This window comes from Sus scrofa, chromosome 11 (genome assembly GCF_054392235.1).
Source record: "Sus scrofa isolate SSC_HxYL_T2T_F1_AM1 chromosome 11, Sscrofa_HxYL_maternal_Yorkshire_Landrace_v2.0, whole genome shotgun sequence".
Taxonomy (NCBI): Eukaryota; Metazoa; Chordata; class Mammalia; order Artiodactyla; family Suidae; genus Sus; species Sus scrofa.
Window position 1 is genome coordinate 33,170,238 of NC_139393.1, and position 18,030 is coordinate 33,188,267.

The window sequence follows — 18,030 nt, forward strand, 5'->3', positions numbered from 1 at the left end:
AAAAACACAAGGCAAACACTGGGAAGAGACATAGTTGGATTATTTGGTTTTTCCAAATACATCATTCCAGAACCTATCAATTCCGCAGCATCAGCGGGATGTCTCCCAATTCACTTCAATTCTGAGACTGCCTGGAGTTAGTGCAGACCCCACGGGTTTAAGGACTCAGTCCCACAAGATCGCCCTCACTTCAGGGGACAGTCACAAGTCCCAGAGATCACCCATACTTCCCAATGATAGAGATGGAGTAGGATGGTTACACAGGTAGTTGTAGGAGTCCCAGGACGGAACCAAGTCCCAGGAGGGAACCACAGACAGAGAGGAAAACCTATGGGACTTTGGGAAATCGCCGTTAATAACTGCTCAAGAGGCCCATCAGAATGAGCCAGGCTTGGAGTTCCCATCAGGGCTCAGCAGAAATGAATCTGACTAGTGCTCATGAGGGCAAAGGTTTGATCCCTGGCCTCACTCAGTGGGTTAAGGATCTGCCTTGCAGTGAGCTGTGGTGTAGGTCACAGATTCACCTCAGATCTTGTGTGGCTATGGCTGTGGTGAAGGCCAACAGCTATAACTTCAATTCGATCCCTAGCCTGGGAACCTCCATGTTCCCTGGGTGTCGCCCTAAAAAGACAAGCCCCCCCCCAAAAAAAAAACACCCTACTTAGAACAAGGCAGGCTTGCGTGACTAGTGGAGGCGTGAGATATACCTCAGGTTATGGGATGGGGGATGGGGTGAGGCCTGTATTCAAGTTCAGAGTTGAACTTGAACTGGGCAGGAGTTTAAGGACACCCTTCTGGTGATTTGAATATGAACCATAACAGGGTCAAATACTCTCTTACTGGATACCAAGGAAGAGCTACTATCAGAAGAGAGAAGAAGAGGTTGTCTTTTCCCACCCCCACTCCTCTTGTATTATAAAACAGTAGCCCACCAGATCTTCAGGGCAGAGACTCCTTCCTTGCTCGCTTGCATGTCTCACAAGTGTCCTAGCTTAATAACTCAATTTCTTGCCTATCACTTTGTCTCTGGCTGAATTCCTATTGCGCAGAGGCATGAAGAACCTGAACCTCAGGAAGTCCAGGCATGGGTGAGTGATTCTAATTTAAAAACTGTGGGTTCAAGTCCCAACCTGGGTTTCGCCTGGGTTTGAGTCCTGGCACGTGGGTTCAAGTCCCTATTTGGGTGCTGGCTAGATTCAAGTCATAAGTGCTGCCAGTTTCACAACCAACTATAAATGCAGAGGTTCTCAAGCACTCCCCTGCTCCTCATTTATTTTCTATAATTTGCTAGGATGACTCACTGAACTTGGAAAAGTATTATACTATTACAGTTTTTATGATAAAAAGATATAACTCAAGATTATCACCAAATGGAAGACATGCAAAAGGGAAGGTGTGGGGAGGGAGTGTGTAGCACAGAGCTTCCCTGCCCTCTCCAGGTCCACCGCCCTCCCAACATATCCACACAGTCACTACAACAGAAGCTCCCTTAGCCTCCTTGTTCAGAGTCTGATGGAAGCTTCACAACACAGGTGTGATTAAGTCATTGGCTATTGGTGACTGAACTGGAGGTCAGAGGGTGGGCTGAGCGTTCTAACCCTCTAATCACATGGTTGGTATCTCTGTCAACAGGTCTCCCTGGCCTGAGGCTCTCCAGGCTGGTCCTCCCTGTATTTGCCTTGAGTCACCTCATTAGCATACAAAGTACACTTGTCTCTTTTAAGAAGGATTTGAGGAACCAGGAAAAAGACCAAATACATCATTTTTTACTCTGTCATGTGGACACTGAAGTGCATGTCTGGTTAGCAGGCAGAACTTTAGTATATTTGAGGAGGTGTGACTCATTTTTAAAAAATATTAAAGTATATTTACATTAAAATTTTTTTGACTAAATTTTTAAAATTTATTACAATGACTAATTTTTTTTTTCCTTTTTATACACCCGCGTGGCATATAGAAGTTCCCAGGCTGGGGATCCAATCAGAGCTATAGCCACAGCCTATGCCACAGCCACAGCAACACGGAATATGAGCCTTGACTGTGACCTACACCACATCTCAAGGCAATACCAGATGCCTGACCCACTGAACGAGGCCAGGGATCAAATCCACATTCTCATGGATACTAGTCGGATTCGTTTCCCCTGCGCTACAAGAACTCCTACAATGACTAACATTTTTCACGTATGTGTTGTCATCTCAGAGCTACCCAACAGCCAGGGCTGTCCTCAGAGGAGGCCGGCTGCTTGTAACTGAACATAGAGCCACCCCAGTAAGTGAATGCTTTTCAATGGGATGAGAGAAGGGCTTAGGGTTCAGAAGAAAGGCTTATCAGGTCATCCTTTGAGCCTTTTCCGACTCACTGGTAGCCAATGGGTCAGGAACTATGTTCTAGCATTGCGGTTTGAAGCAACTTCTCACTGACTTCATTTCCACATGGGTGAAAAGGAAAGCCTCACCTTATATTTTTACCTCACTGACATAAAAGATCAAATGCTGTAATAAAGGATGAAGAATTTTTAAAAAACAAAATGAGATTTTTTTTTTTTTTTTTTTTTTTTTTTTTGTCATTTGTCTTTTGTCTTTTTAGGACTGCACTTGTGGCATACAGAGGTTCCCGGGCTACGGGTCTAATCAGAGCTATAGTTGACAGCCTACGCCAGAGCCACAGCACCGCCAGATCTGAGGCGCATCTACGACCTACGACACAGCTCACGGCAAGGCCAGAGCCTTAACCCACTGAGCGAGGCCAGGGATTGAACCTGCAACCGCATGGTTCCCAGTTGGATTCGTCTCCTTTGTGCCACGATGGGAACTCCTAAAATGAGATCTTACTCTTCTTCTTAGAACCCAAGAAATGAAGACCTTAAAGACTGAAGTAAGTCATTTTTTAATTAAAGGAACCTTAAAAAAATCATCATCATCACCATCGTCATGTCAGGAACAGTGTTGTGGAAGTCAAGCTAAAAAGAAGAGTTAGCTCGTTTCCAGAGTAAAATCTCTGGGATGCTAGGAAGGTTTGGGGCATATTCAAACATTTAACATTGACATTGTAAGGAGTGAGAAGGTTGTCTTTAAAAATGGTTCTGTGGCTACTCAGAATGTAAATCCCATTAAGCCATTACTTAAGTTTCATTAGCACTATCTGGAGTTCCCATTGTGGCTCAGCAATAATGAACCTGACTAAGTAACCATGAGGACTCAGGTTCCATCCCTGGCCTCGCTCAGTGGGTTAAGTATCCTGCATTGCTGTGGCTATGGTGTAGGTTGGCAGCTGCAGCTGGAATTTGAAACCTAGCCTGGCAACTTCCATATGCCACAGGTGTGGCCCTAAAAAGCAAAATAAATAAATAAATAAATAAATACAATTAAAAAGCACTATTATTTCTACATCATAGGTAAGAGGATTTAAGTGTAATTGACCAACTTTTCACTGCTCATTTTTAAATAAAGACCAAAGCACAAGTGGAATAGGGAGAGGTCTGTGCAAGTTCTAAGCAGACAAAAGACAATCCAATGTTTGAGGCCATCTGATGGGAAAAACAAAGGATCATTTGAGGACTTGCTTGGTTTTTTCTTTTTGAGCAATTATATTTACAAAGATATTACCCTTATACATCTTTGAGCATAATTTAGCCATGCTTTCCTCATGTATCAAGTTCTTTGAGGTCAGTGACTATAATTTTTTGTATTAGAAATCCCACTAGAGCAGAGAATTTTAAATTGTACACCCTCGACAAAGTATTAATGTACTGGTGTCTCTGTATTCGATCTGTATGTAAATTTTACCTTTCAACTTTGTCAGGTTTCTTTTTCTTTTTATTATTATTATTATTATTATTTATTTATTTGCTTTTTTTGGCTGCACCTCCAGCATATGGAATTCCCAGACTAGGGATTGAATCGGAGCTCAGCTGCCAGCCTATGCCACAGCCATAGCAACACTAGATCCAAGCCATGTCTGCAACCTACACCACAGGTCACAGCAACAACGGATGCTTAACCCACTGAATGAGGCCAGTGATTGAACCTGCATCCTCATGGATACTAGCTGGATTTGTTTCTGCTACACTACAAGGGGAACTCTGTGTCACATTTCTTGACCAATAAATTAATACTATTTTTTTATTCTTTTTCATTATTTAGAGGTAACAAAAGATAGACTAGAGTTGACTAGAGTTTTAAAGGCAATTTCAACTTTTGCATTTTACTCCTTTAATATTCAATCAGATGGGATGTCCCTCAGTCACCTCAAACACCATGTGTCTCTGCCCCGAACCAACTGCCCATCTGTAATTTCCACACGTCAGTGGGTAGCAGAACCATAAATTCTGATTCCTGCACTAGAATCCTGCTAGTTTTGACCCTTCCTTCTTCTGAACCCCCAGGTCCAAAGGATGATGACATCCCCTGTAGTTTACTTGACAAATACAACCTGCCTCCTTGCTAGGCTGAACATTATTCAAGGCATCTGGAACACTTCTCTCTCCTCTAACCTCTGGTCTCCTATGATCTCTCTCAGAGTCACCTTCATACTGTACATGGGGAGCTTCTTCTTTGTGTGTGTGTGTATATGTGTGTGTGTCTTGTCTTTTTAGGGCCGCACCCACGTGGCATATGGAGGTTCCCAGGCTAGGGATTTAATCGGAGCTATTGCTGCCAGCCTATGCCACAGCCACAGCAATGCCAGATCTGAGTCACGTCTGCCACCTACACCACAGCTCACGGCAATGCCTGATCCTTAACCCACTGAGCGAGGCCATGGGTCAGACTCGCAACCTCATGGTTCCTAGTTGGATTCGTTTCTGCTGCGCCAAGACGGGAACTCCGGGAGCTTCTAATATTAACTTAAAGATGCCCCTTTTCTGCTTAAAACCAGAGAGTAAAAATACATGACAACATCTGATCTCCATCCAGTAGAGTAGGTGTACTCTACTTCCTATTCTGCCACATTTTATTCCCACAACAACAGTCCTGCTTGTAGTTTCCTTCCCCCGTCCCTTTCAATCTCTTCCATAGCTGATGCTAGAAATAATGTGTCTGTATGTCCATTCCACTCAAGTCACTCCTATTCATACTTTAAATTCATATCCAAAACTCTGGTCAGGCCCCTGGTAATGGGCTGTCCTTGCCCATCATAGCTGGTAATTATCTCTATCTCTGCAATTACTATACTTTATAAACTTTTATTTTGATGTGTCTTCCTTTCCCAACTGACAGGGAACTCCTAAGGGAAAAGTCATATTTATTCATCTTTGTATCTTCAGTTACATAACACAGTACAGATACTCAAATGTTTGTTGAAAGAATGGATTTGGGATTTAATTTTAACCTCTCGAGATGAAGGCATTAAGAATGAAATGGGAAAATACAACAGATTAAGTATCTAAAACCTTAAAATCCAAGACACAGGCTTTTTTCCAAGTGCCTAGTCATTATGATAATTATACACTAGAGGTGTTAGAGAAGCTTTGAATAAAAGTTAAAATCACAACTGTAAATATTTAGGTTTACAGAAATCGTGAATACAGGCTTTCTATAATACAATGGCCTCTATGATTTACCATGTTAAGATTTCAACTAAAAAGGAGAGATTACATACATTTACGTAATCTCTATAATTGAATAATAATTGTCTGTGAATATCTCCTAGAGGTGTTGGTCATTATTTTATAACCAGCACACTAAGAAATGTCACATCCATTCTTATGTACCATGATGCATTACAGGGAAATTGAATTCTTAAGCAACAACTTATTACCATAAAACTATGTACACATTCAAACTAAACTAACCTTCCTATGCTCTTAGACACAATTGTTTTGTGAGAGAAACTAGAGCTCATAGCATTTCAGGCTCCCAAGATAATGATTTTTCCAATTAGATTGTATTAATAAAGATATCCAACAAAGCTGTAAGAATATTTCACAAATGTAAGTTAAAAATAATAAACTGGATGGACAAGATGGACAAAAACTTCAGTAGCAGTAAAAAAAAATTCCTTAACATTAAGGTCTATAATATCATTATAAAACTCCATTATGCTGATAAAAAAGTATAAAATTGAAATAAGACAGTTAAAAAAGCACGAACTCAAATTGCAGTTTGGTTCATGATAGGCACAAAAGGTATAAATTAAAAGAAGCAATGCTAAGTGACTGGCCAGTCATCCTCAGCTTTTCCTTCATCCTGTGGTTCTGATTCTTAATGGGACCCTCATATAATAATATATTATAATTTGCATTTGCTATTTATTTAATTTACTGCACTACAATGATCCCCGACTTATGTTACACTTCACAATTTTCCAACTTTACAATGGTAGAGAAAGCTATACGTGTTCAATAGAAACCATTCTTTGGGCTTTGAATTTTGACCTTGTCCCAGGCTAGTCATGTGTGGTAGACACTCTTGTGATCCAATCAGTGATCTTAAGGGTAAACTACTGGTATACTTCCAGTCATTCTGTACCTACAGAACCATACTGTTTTTCAATTTCAGTACAGGATTCAATAAATTACATAAGATTTCCAACCCTTTATTATAAACTAGGCCTCATGTTAGATTATTTTGCCCAACTGTAGGCTAATGTATGTTCTGGACAAGATTAAGTTAGGCCAGCTTAAGCTACAATTTTCGGTAGATTGGGTGAAGTCCATGCCTTTTTGGTTTACGGTATTTTGAACTTGTTATGGGTTTATCTAAATATAACATCATCCTAAGTTGAGGAAGATCTGTATATGCAATGAGGATATTTTTGTTACATTTTTAAAATACATCACACTGCAAAAAAACTGCCAATATTTGCTACGGAGTCTGGAAAGTGGAAATGTAGGTAGAAGGCAAGCAGAAGAAATGATGAATACAGCCAGTGAAAGGGCTTCAGTCAGTTCTGTTGACCCATCTCTCCCACTCTGGGGAGAAAGAAGCAGTCTTATCCTCCCCAGCTACAGGTAGGGTGTGAAAGGCCTAACGGGCTTTTTAGAAGAGAAAACAAAATTAGTGGGAAAAGCCTATCTAATAAAAAATCATGTTTCCCTATAAGAATTTAAAAATTCCTTTCTGAAAATATGATGGTCAAGAACATTATTAAACACAAGAGTCCATAAAAGAGATATTTGTAACCATAGTCAAAATATTCCCTAGGGATAATGATTTTGTATACATGTGTGTGGGAGGGAGGTGGTGTTGCTTTTAATGTGTCCCACTGGTGAATCTTAAGGATAGACTGACTGATCTGCATATTATGAGATGAATTTTCATGTAGGGTTATTGGAGACCATGCGACCTAACAAGTTCTGGACTGCTTATCTCTGAGCTTGAAAAATTTCAATTTTTTTCTCCTGCTTAAATCTTTCCCCTGAACTCCAATGCCTATTGAATATCCTTACTTAATGGTTAATAGGCATCTTAAAGTTACATTTTCAAATTGGAAATCTTCCTCCTGGAATACATTCCTACCTCTCAGTATTGGTGTTATGACTCCTCTCTTTCCTTCATCCACCACACACTCAATCACAGAATAAGTCCTGTGGGTTCTACATAGCTTCAACGCAGATTCATAAATCCTTCTCACCTCTTGGTCCCATCCAACATTGTCTCTCCCCTGGACTATTACTACGGATCCAAGTGGTTTCTCTGCTTCTTCCATTTCCCTCTAACAGGGGAGCCAAAGCAATCCTTTGAAAATGCAAGGCAGATGTCACTCTTTCACTCAAAATCCTACCAAAGGCTCCTCATCTTAGAGCAAAGTCAAAATCTTTACAATGGCCAATAATATCCCTATGGACAGATCTGTAATGGAAAGATCAGTTACCTCTCCGACTGTCGTCTCCTATTATCCCCTTCCCTCCCCTCCTTCTGATCCAGGCTCACATCCATATCTAGGGTTTATGCACCTGCTCTTCCCTCTGCCAGAGTGCTTCTCTTATTTACTTTGCCTCACACCTGTCAGGCTTTCATGCAAAGTCCTTCCCTATGAGGTCTTCTCTGACCATCCAACCTACATTTCAAAAACAACCCACCTGACCTCCAATTCCAGTGCTAACTACCTGACTTAATAGACATTGATTTCTTTCTTTGGTTTGTGTTTTGTATCACTATCTAAAAATGTAAAAAAAAAAGAACAAAATAATGCCATTTGCAGCAACAACATGAATGGAACTAGAGACTCAGTCATACTAAGTGAAGTAAGTCAGAAAGAGAAAGACAAATACCATATGATATTACTTATATCTGGAATCTAATAGATGGCACAAATGAACCATTCCACAGAGAAGAAAATCATGGACATGGAGAACAGACTTGTGGTTGTCAAGGGGTAGGGAGAGGGAGTGGGATAGACTGGGAATTTCGGTTTAATAGATACAAACTATTGCCTTTGGAGTGGATAAGCAATGAGATTCTGCTGTATAGCAGCACAAACTATATCTAGTCACTTGTGATAGAACATGATAATGTGAGAAAAACGAATGTATATATGTATGTGTGACTGGGTCACCTTGCTATATAGTAGAAAATTGACAGAACGCTGTAAACCAGCTATAGTGGAAAAAAAGAAAAATCATTAGAAAATAAAAAAATAAAATAAAATGTAAACTTCACGAGAGTAGACTTTTCTTTTGGTTCATGTACTCTATCTTGTACCCCAAATGCTGCCTGAGACAGAAGAGGCATTCAAAACACAACTCAGGTAATAATGAATGAATGAATCTTATGTAAGCCATTTTTTTCATGTCACTCAAAATCAGTATAATCTTTATTAATACAAGGGTCTATGACAGTGTCTGCTATGCAGTAAGAATTCAATGTAATTTTTGGAAAGGGTTCTTTGCTTATAAGGTCAAAACATATCAAAAACTATTAATGAGCAATAGTTCTTTTTTATCTGTAAAATATGTAGTTTGACAGACAACCGCTGAAAAGCTGCCATCACAGTGATAGACATATTTATATGACACAAGGGTCTCCCAACTGATCAATTTTAAATTTCTACTTCTAAGGTGAGAGAGGAAGATTATCTAAGAAGACATTTTCTTTAGGTTTTCCTATAAAGGTGAGTAAAGATCTTTTAGATGTTCCTATTACTTGTGTCATTTATCTTCAGTGTTAATTCAAATTTCCATATGATATGTCTTAATAATTCTGGGCTGGTAAATTTAAATTTACATAACATCCAAACAGCTCCAGAAAAGGAAAAAAAAAAAACTATAAGTTCCTGGAGACTAGTTGTTCTCAAAGGTTTTTTAGTAATAGAAACACATTTCAAAGGAAATCTTATATCAAAGCTCAAAATATGAAAATAAAAATAGAGTTTCTTAGCACAGAGGCTAAAAAGAATCCATTTTCCAAATTCCATTCCCCATGCTAGTATATCCAATTGGTGAAAATGCATTTAGCTGTACATTTACAATTTGTGCAATTTCCTATATGTATATTATTCCTCTGTTTTTAGAAAAGTGCAAGAGTTTTTCAATAACATGAATCTATAAAATTCTTGGCCTTGAATTCTAAAGCTTGCATAAATTTCAGGCAAGACACAGGTGGAATCTGTTTAAACAACTTTTGAGACTATATATTAAAATTCTAGGAGTTCCCTTGTGGCACAGTGTGGTTAAAGATCTGATGTTGTCACTGCAGCAGCTCAGGTTGCCTTGGTGGCACAAGTTCTATTCCTGGCCCGGGAAATTCCATGTCACAGGCAAGGCCAAAAAAAACACCATTCTATAGTAATATATTATTCACAGAAATCCATGTTTACCTGCATCATTAATGGCAGCCTAGGCAGATTATGTAAACAAGATATAATCACTGAAAAATAACAGCAACGACTGCGACAAACGCAGAAACAGTGCTTATTAGATGCTATACAAGCTTTAAAATTACACATATAAACCTATTTAATCCTCACAATAAACCTCTAAATTACATACAGTATCCCCATCTTATACATAAGAAAACTGAATCCTGGAGAGTCTAAGAAACTCATCCAAGATTATACCTCTGGCAACAGGCAGAGCTGGGGTTAGAACCTCAGTTGCCTGGATTCAGAATCTATCCTGTGATAATGGCCTCTCCCATAACATAATGCTATAATCTTCCCAGGATCACATTTTTATTTTACCCACTGAAATAATTTATTGGAATTATTATAATTGTCACTGCCTATCAATAAAATTGTCACTGCCTATCAATAAAAACCAATAAAAATATTCTAAATTTCTGGTTTAACTGCTTTAGTATTTGCATATAAGAAAAAAGTATTTCACAAGCTAATTAACAATAACCCTTAAACATCAAAAGAATCACAGTATAATATAAACACTTTCCATATATACTACCTATTAGTACCATTAGCCTTAACTATTTCATAGTCCGCAAAGATGACAGTGCTGCCTCCATGCACTTAGTGGACTGATGACAAGGATGATGAGTGGTGTGAACAGTGTGCCCTCAAAATCCATTTCTGCTCAGAATACTGGAATATCACTTATTTTGAAATAGGATCTTTGCAGAGCGAATTAGTGAAAGATCTCAACTTGAAATCATCCTGGATTTAGGAAAAGTGAGGACAGAGGGACATAGAGAATAAAGCAGTATGAAAGTGGAACAGAAGAATGCCAAGGATTTCTGGCAATTAACTAGAAGCTAAGAGAGAGGCATTGAATGGTTCTTCCTGAGATGCTCCAGAAGAAACCAATCCTATTGACACCTTGATTTCAGATTTCTACATTCCTGAACAGTGAAGGAATAAATTTATGTTGTTTAAAGTGACCTGGTTTGTGGTGACAGTTTATGGCAGCCCTAGGAAACTAGTATAACTACTAATTCAAGATTTTACAAGCTGCACGAACACAGTCTGGTTTTGGGAAGCAGCTGACAATTCTACCTTTAGCATCTTATCAGCTCCATGCCTCTTTACCCAGTTGGTTACATATCAACTTGTGAGCAATGAGATACTGTGCACACAGCCATAACTGTGTTTGCTACATCCACTGCTCAGGCGTCTTTATAGTATACAAATTTGTTGTGTTAGCTATCCTTCAGAAAGCCCTTGTTCTGAAATTTTCTTTCAGCTACCCTGTTTGCAATTTCTCATTTTCATGTTGTAAAACTGGAGTACAGTAAATACTGCTTCCCAGACAGCAGTCTAGGAGAGCTCCAAGACCTTGGTCGTCACTGTTGATCCTGTCCTGTTACTTGATGTTCGCTATGGCTCATGGGTGACACTGATAGAACTGTTCGAATAGCTATTTCAAATCTGCAGCTGGCCAAAAATCTGCAAACACTGTAAACTGTTAGTTTCTCGAAAAGATTAATGTTGTATTGATGCCACTTTCAGTCTGCTAACCTCCAAAAAGATATAGAGGTCTTCCCAATGTGGTTTTCTTCTTCATCATCATCTATCAGCCCAAGCAGCAGCCAATTCAGGAAATGTTCCTAGCTCAGTATCTCAAAAAGCAATCTTTAGCTGCAAGTAGTTCCTCCATGGCAGTGTTCTTCAATGTCAGTCCACAGAACCCTTAATCCTTCTAGGGATTTTGGCCATATTCTTTCTACAGTCTCTCTTACTGCCTTCTAAAATAGTTTATATTTGCACCATAAAACAATGCAATACAACCTCAGATGGAAATTTCCAATTTGAACTTTTGATGCCAACACTACATAGATAATCCTTGGAAATAAACTAGCAGGAGTTAAATAAAATGTTGCCCATCAAACAACTTGGACCTTGTGGCTCTTTATCAGTATACTGCACCCCCAGTGCACTATAAATATTTTCCATAAATCCTGCAATTACCTGTGAATAGCTCAGTTATATTTCATTATATCTTTTTTTTTTTTTCTTTTTAGGGCCACAACTGTGGCATATGGAAGTTCCTGGGCTAGGGGTTGAATTGGAGCTGCAGCTGCCAGTGTACACCACAGAAGATTCCTTAATCCACTGAGCAAGGCCAGGGATCGAACCCACATCCTTAGGGACACTATATTGGGTCCCTAACCTGCTGAACCACAACAGGAATTCCCATTATACCTTTTTATGTTACAAGAGTTAATTTCTTGAATATAAACTTCTACACAGACTATACTTTCAATAAGTATATGTAAACCTACATGTGAATTACATTTTAAAAGTAAATTTATTTTTTATTCTATTTGGCTTATAGTAATATTAAAATTATTTTACAGTTCTTGATATATGTATTAGATGGCTAAAAATAGTCAAAATAGATCATTGAGACCTAACTACACAGGAGTCATAGACTAGCTTTCTAGACATAGCATCTTACTCTCCATCTATATGTGGAATCAGTGCTACTCAAGTGGGAGACATCAAATACTTACTCTATTTCCATAGGGTAATGAGAAGAAAAAAAAAGGAAAAAAAATGTATTCATACCTCATTTGAGAAAAGTGTCAACTAATAGTTCAGAGAGTCACTAGTCTTTATCAGTTACTTGCTTAAAAGGAAATTACAAACATTATAGTAACAAAACAGGCAAAAATGTGGAAATATGCGTAGGGATATAGTGACTAAAAGAAATGACAATACAAAACAAAAACTTAGTATACTTAGTCCAGTGTAAATGAATGCATTCTAAAATAAGATCTAGGAAATGCCTCATTTCTCACCCTGAAAATTAAATGTAAATGCTTATGAATACATTTATTTAGAATACCTCAATATTTCCTCATATATGTACTAATTTATGTGTGATGCCTATTCAAAAAGGGAATTGAGGCATACTTATAATTATTTAAAACCATGTAAGGAATTTTGATATACCTAAATTGATTGCCAGTGAACATCCAACTCAGCAGGCCTATGACTGTTCTTCAAATTATCTGATAATTCAAAAACCATTCAGTAGAGGCCACACTATTCCAAAGCCAAAACAGTAAACAAGAAAAATGCGTTGTTATTGTCAATTAGTTTGCTAGGGCTGCCATCACAAAATGCCACATACTGGGTGGCTTAAACAATAGAAATTTATTTTCTCACAGTTTAAGAGTCACGATCAAGGTGTTGGTAAGTTTGATTTCTTCTGAAGCCTCTCTCCTTGGCTTGCTGATGATCGCAGTTTTGCTATGCCCTATGACCAGCTATGCCTGGTCCTCTGTGTATGTGCACCTTTGATGTATCTCTGTGTTCAAGTTTCCTCTTCTTACAAAGACACAGCTCAGACTATATTTGGGGCCACCCTGAGGGCCCCATTTTAACATAATCACTACTTTGAAGGCCTTATCTCAATATACATGCTGAGGTAGTAGGGGTTAGGGCTTCAATATGTAGGGATAGAATCCAGCCCACAACACAATAAATTTTGTGCTCTTTATTGACAATTCAATTGAATCAATATCCTAATCATATCTTCTTTAACTAAATTATCTTACTGTAAATGCCTTCCCCACAAACATTGTGTTTTGTCAACTTATTTCATTGTATTGGTAGAAACATACATGAATGCATATTTTTTAAAAACTCTAATATTTTAGAATTGATTTGAAACATCAAAAGAATTATCTCACAAAACTATGAGGCTCCAACTTTAGTCTCCATGACATAATGGTTCCAACTAACACAATATTAGTTGTATTTTTAATTCTATTATACAATAAATATGTCTATGTATTTTCAATATATACTTAAATATAAAATGCAGTTAAATTATTAACTGATGCTGGATATCTAAAATTCATATAAAACCTGCTAATAAATTTTAATTGGTACTTTTGAAAGTCTAGAGTATAAGGAGGTTAATGGAAGCTTTGAAAATAGTTTCTGCAGATGAATTTGAAATTTTCAAATACTATGCATTTCCAGGTGGCAGCCACCTGGAAATTAGGCATTCCAAGAGCTCACAGTAGGTGAATAAAACACAAACAGTCACTATCTAGTAAGGCATTTGTCATAAAATGTTGGAAAGTCACAAGGAATTGAAATCTAGGAGATGTACTTGAGTAGACAAATATTTGGGTCAGACTAAGGAATTACCCGCCAAAAGCAAACAAACAGTCTTAAAAGCAGAGGTCTACAAAGTGGAGCGAACAAAAATCAAAGATACAACATCAAAGAATGCTCCTAAAAGCAGAAAATGTGGAAATGGAAAAAGTGAAAAAAAAAATATTAGCAATGGGCAATCATCAAATCCACTCTGATAATACACTGAATATTGCCCTATCTTTAGAAGCTAGTTTCATTCCAAGCAGTTCCAAGAATTGTCTCTAATCTAGAGTAGTAGTTCTTACATAGTGGTCTAAGATTTTCTGGAAAATCTATGAATTCATCCTAAAGTTATCTGAATACATAGAAACTTAAGTGAGGTTCCCAGCAAGTACTAGTAAAAAGCACAGAGGGAAGGAGGCATTTACTTTAAAGCACCTGACAAAGGTAAGAACTAGACAACATGCTAGGCCACAGCTGCCACTTCCCATAGAATCTACCACTGAGCTCTTCGCTAGGGTGCTGAGGCTATACAGAGACAAGCAAAATCAGAAAAAGGAAAGAAGCAAGTAGGCCAAAAAGGGCTTTCTCAAGTAAATACAAACTGGGGGGAAAGTAAAGGAGTAGGAAACAAGAGCAACATTTTATGGCATATCATGGTCTGCACACTGTGAGGCAGCTGGAGAGGACAAGGCAGCTGCTGGATATACAAGTGTGGAGCTCAGAAGGAAGTCTGGGACATAAATCTGCAAGTCATTAGTGTAATGATGGTATTTAAGCCCTTGTGGATTAAATGGATCATCTAAGGAGAAGCTACAGGGAGAAAAAAGGAGAATGAATTAATATTAGGTTAATAGTAGCAGTAATACTCAGAGGGTGCATAGAAGGAGGGGAGGAAGCCAAGCACATTGAGAGAAAAAGGGAGAAGCCAGCTGGGGCAGAAGCCAGATGTGAATGAGGTAACCTGAGCTGCACCAAGATACAGAAACTACACCTTGGACCAGCAGCAAGACAAGAGCACTGTTTCAGACACAGTAATCACACAACACGTACTTGTTCACTGATTAAGTGAGTTACAGACTAAACTAGCATGGCATTCTAGAATTCAGGGTTAACTATCTAGGGAAGAATGGAAATATATGATAGAGCTATAATAACCTTAAAAAGGACATGAGCTGAACAAGCTGATGTTTTAAGTTGACCTTGGTGTTATTTTAAGTCGCTCCAGACCCCTCAAAGTTTGGTCATATTTTCTATTCATTAATAAAATACCATTCCAATTTAATAATGAAACAAGTTACTATGAAATAATCAATATAACCATCATATATTAGAGGTTCATTAATTTTAACTGTTTAGACAAGAGAAAATGTATTCAACCCTTAGAAGTCCATAAAGGAAAGAAATATTACAAGGGTATACAGAAATACAATAATGACCCCAAATATTTTCACTGAAATACAACAGAAAGGCTGTAAAGCCATTATCTTTCAGCAAAGAAGCAGCCCTAATGAAGTAGATTCTTGAAAATTGTCATACGGGTAAGCTCATTAGTTGCAATGAAAGTTCTCCCTGCTGATCCAGGAGTATCTAATGGCCAGGATTTGTTATGTCTCAAAAACAAAGGTACTTCTTAATTCATGTGATAGCTCACTGAGGAGACTTCAAATGTGGAAACTTTCAAATGATCTATAATGTAAGAGCACTGAAATTCTCCAAAGCAAACATAGACTTATTTCATTCAAAATATTACATATTATACTCCAAAATTTCATACATTAATAAGTAAAGTAATCATAAAAAGAAATTATGCTCAACCATCACCTACACTATAAAAAAAAATCTCTCAGTGCTGGCTTTTCTGTTTCAAATATGAAGTTGGCTGCTCCCTGTGAAACACATTCACAGTATCTGCTGACCCATACACATATGCATGCCTCTGCTCTAACAGATGGAGACTAAAACCTCCAAGGCCCCCTGAATGCCCCATAGACACACCAAAAAGGAAAACAAACAGAAGACTCTCATTACCAAGTTACAACTCTCCAAGCACTTATGAAAGTTGAATGTTTTTCAAAAGCAAAATATTGTAGTATTTATGCAGAATTTTAAGTACAATCAAATGAGTCAAATTGATAAATTACATTTTGAAAACTTATAGCCAAAACTGCAAGACCATAAATTATACAAAAATATATCTGAAAGAGAAGTTCCAGCTTACTGTTCAGTTTTAGAACTAGTAGGAAAGATGGTTGAAGTGATCAGAAATGCAAATGGCTATTATCAGAAAATGTCCACACTGATTTAATTTTTGCTGAGGACCCAATGCGGATATAAGCTATTAACCACTCAACCATCTTTTCCCTAGAAAAAGAAATCCATCTATATTTCGAGGCACTTTACAACACTTCTTCATCTAGTACTGTTACTTACTAAGCTTAATATCCTCGAAGAACACCCATTTTTAATTCTTATTCATCCCATTTACTCAAATTTTATTTCAAAATATTAGAAATTTCATTTTAAGAAAGCTACCTTCCAGGAGTTCTCGTCGTGGCTCAGCGATAACAGACCAACTAGGATCCATGAGGGTGTGGGTTCAATCCTTGGCCTCACTCAGTGGGTTAAGGATCCAGCATTGCCATAAGCTATGGTGTAGTCACAGACGTGGCTTGGATCTGATGTTGCTGTGGCTGTGATGTAGGCCAGTAGCTACAGCTCTAATTCAACCCCTAGCCTGGGAACTTCCATATGCTGCAGGTACAGCCCTAAAAAGACAAAAAAAAAAAAAAAAAAAAAAAAAAAGAAGTTGCCTTCTTTGAATGAAAAAACTATTTCTTAAAAGCTATTTTGAGTAAGAGTAGGTTATTTTTAATGTTTTTTTCTCTGTGCTCTTTTGCCCAATCTCACATTGCTTAATATGAGAAAATAACATTTTCCCCTTTTAAATTCCCTTAAAATACACATATACGTATAAATATTATCTTCTTTTTTAATTTTTTTATTATACTTTATTTACAATGTTCTGTCAATATTATCTTCTTATACCAAGAACATTATAACGTGGCACAAGGGCAAAGTAAGGAGTAATTCAGTATCATTAGAACATTGGGATGCAAGAGTGAAAAGTTAAAAGTTGTTTTTTGGGTTTTTTTTTTTTTTTTTTTTTTGTCTTTTTGCCTTTTCTAGGGCCTCTTCCCGTGGCATATGGAGGTTCCCAGGCTAGGGGTCGAATCGGAGCTATAGCTGCTGGCCTATGCCAGAGCCACAGCAACGTGGGATCTGAGCCGAGTCTGCAACCCTCAACACAGCTCACGGCAATGTCAGATCCCCAACCCACTGAGCAAGGGCAGGGATCGAACCCAAAACATCATGGTTCCTAGTCAGACTCATTAACCACTGCGCCACGACGAGAACTCCCAAAAGTTTATTTTTTATCTTTAAAAATCCAGACTATTTCCAGCATTTTTTTTTTCCAAAAGGCTATATAAGATATATGCTTCAAATAAACCACAATGAAGTCCTACTGTACAGCACAGAGAATTATATCCAATCTCTTGGGATAGAACATAATAGAAGTAATATAAGAAAGGGAATGTGTGTATATATATATATATATATACACACACACACACATATAGGCATATATATAGACACATAAGTATGACTAGGTCACTTTGCTGTATAGCAGAAATTAGCACAACACTGTAAATCAACTACAATTTTTAAAAAAGGGGAAAAAAAGAAACACACATCTCAGGAAAAAGTGTCAAAGAACATCTCATCTAATCACATGCCTCTCTGATAAACAAGTGCTACAATCCTCACTTTATAGAAGAAACAATTTAAATGGAGGATAAAATGATAAAAGTGATTTTTTTCATTTTAAAAAGAAATATCCACTTTAATACAGGAAAAGTCTCCTTTAAGTTGACAAATGACCCAGTGGCCTCTACAAAAAGAATACACATACTCCACCAGTCCAAATGAGATGTTTTCCAAAATGTATATGCACACACATTTGCATGTCTTCATACAAATGTGTATCCATAAATTCTTTTTTTTTTTTTCAGGCAAGTAAAGTTT

At 37.7% G+C, this 18,030-nt stretch overlaps 1 protein-coding gene across 2 annotated transcripts in view; it reads right to left on the bottom strand.

Moving 5' to 3' along the window:
• DIAPH3 (diaphanous related formin 3) overlaps window positions 1-18,030 on the bottom strand; it is a 501,230-nt gene that overhangs the window by 179,932 nt on the left and 303,268 nt on the right. The gene's annotated exons all lie outside the window — the stretch shown is intronic.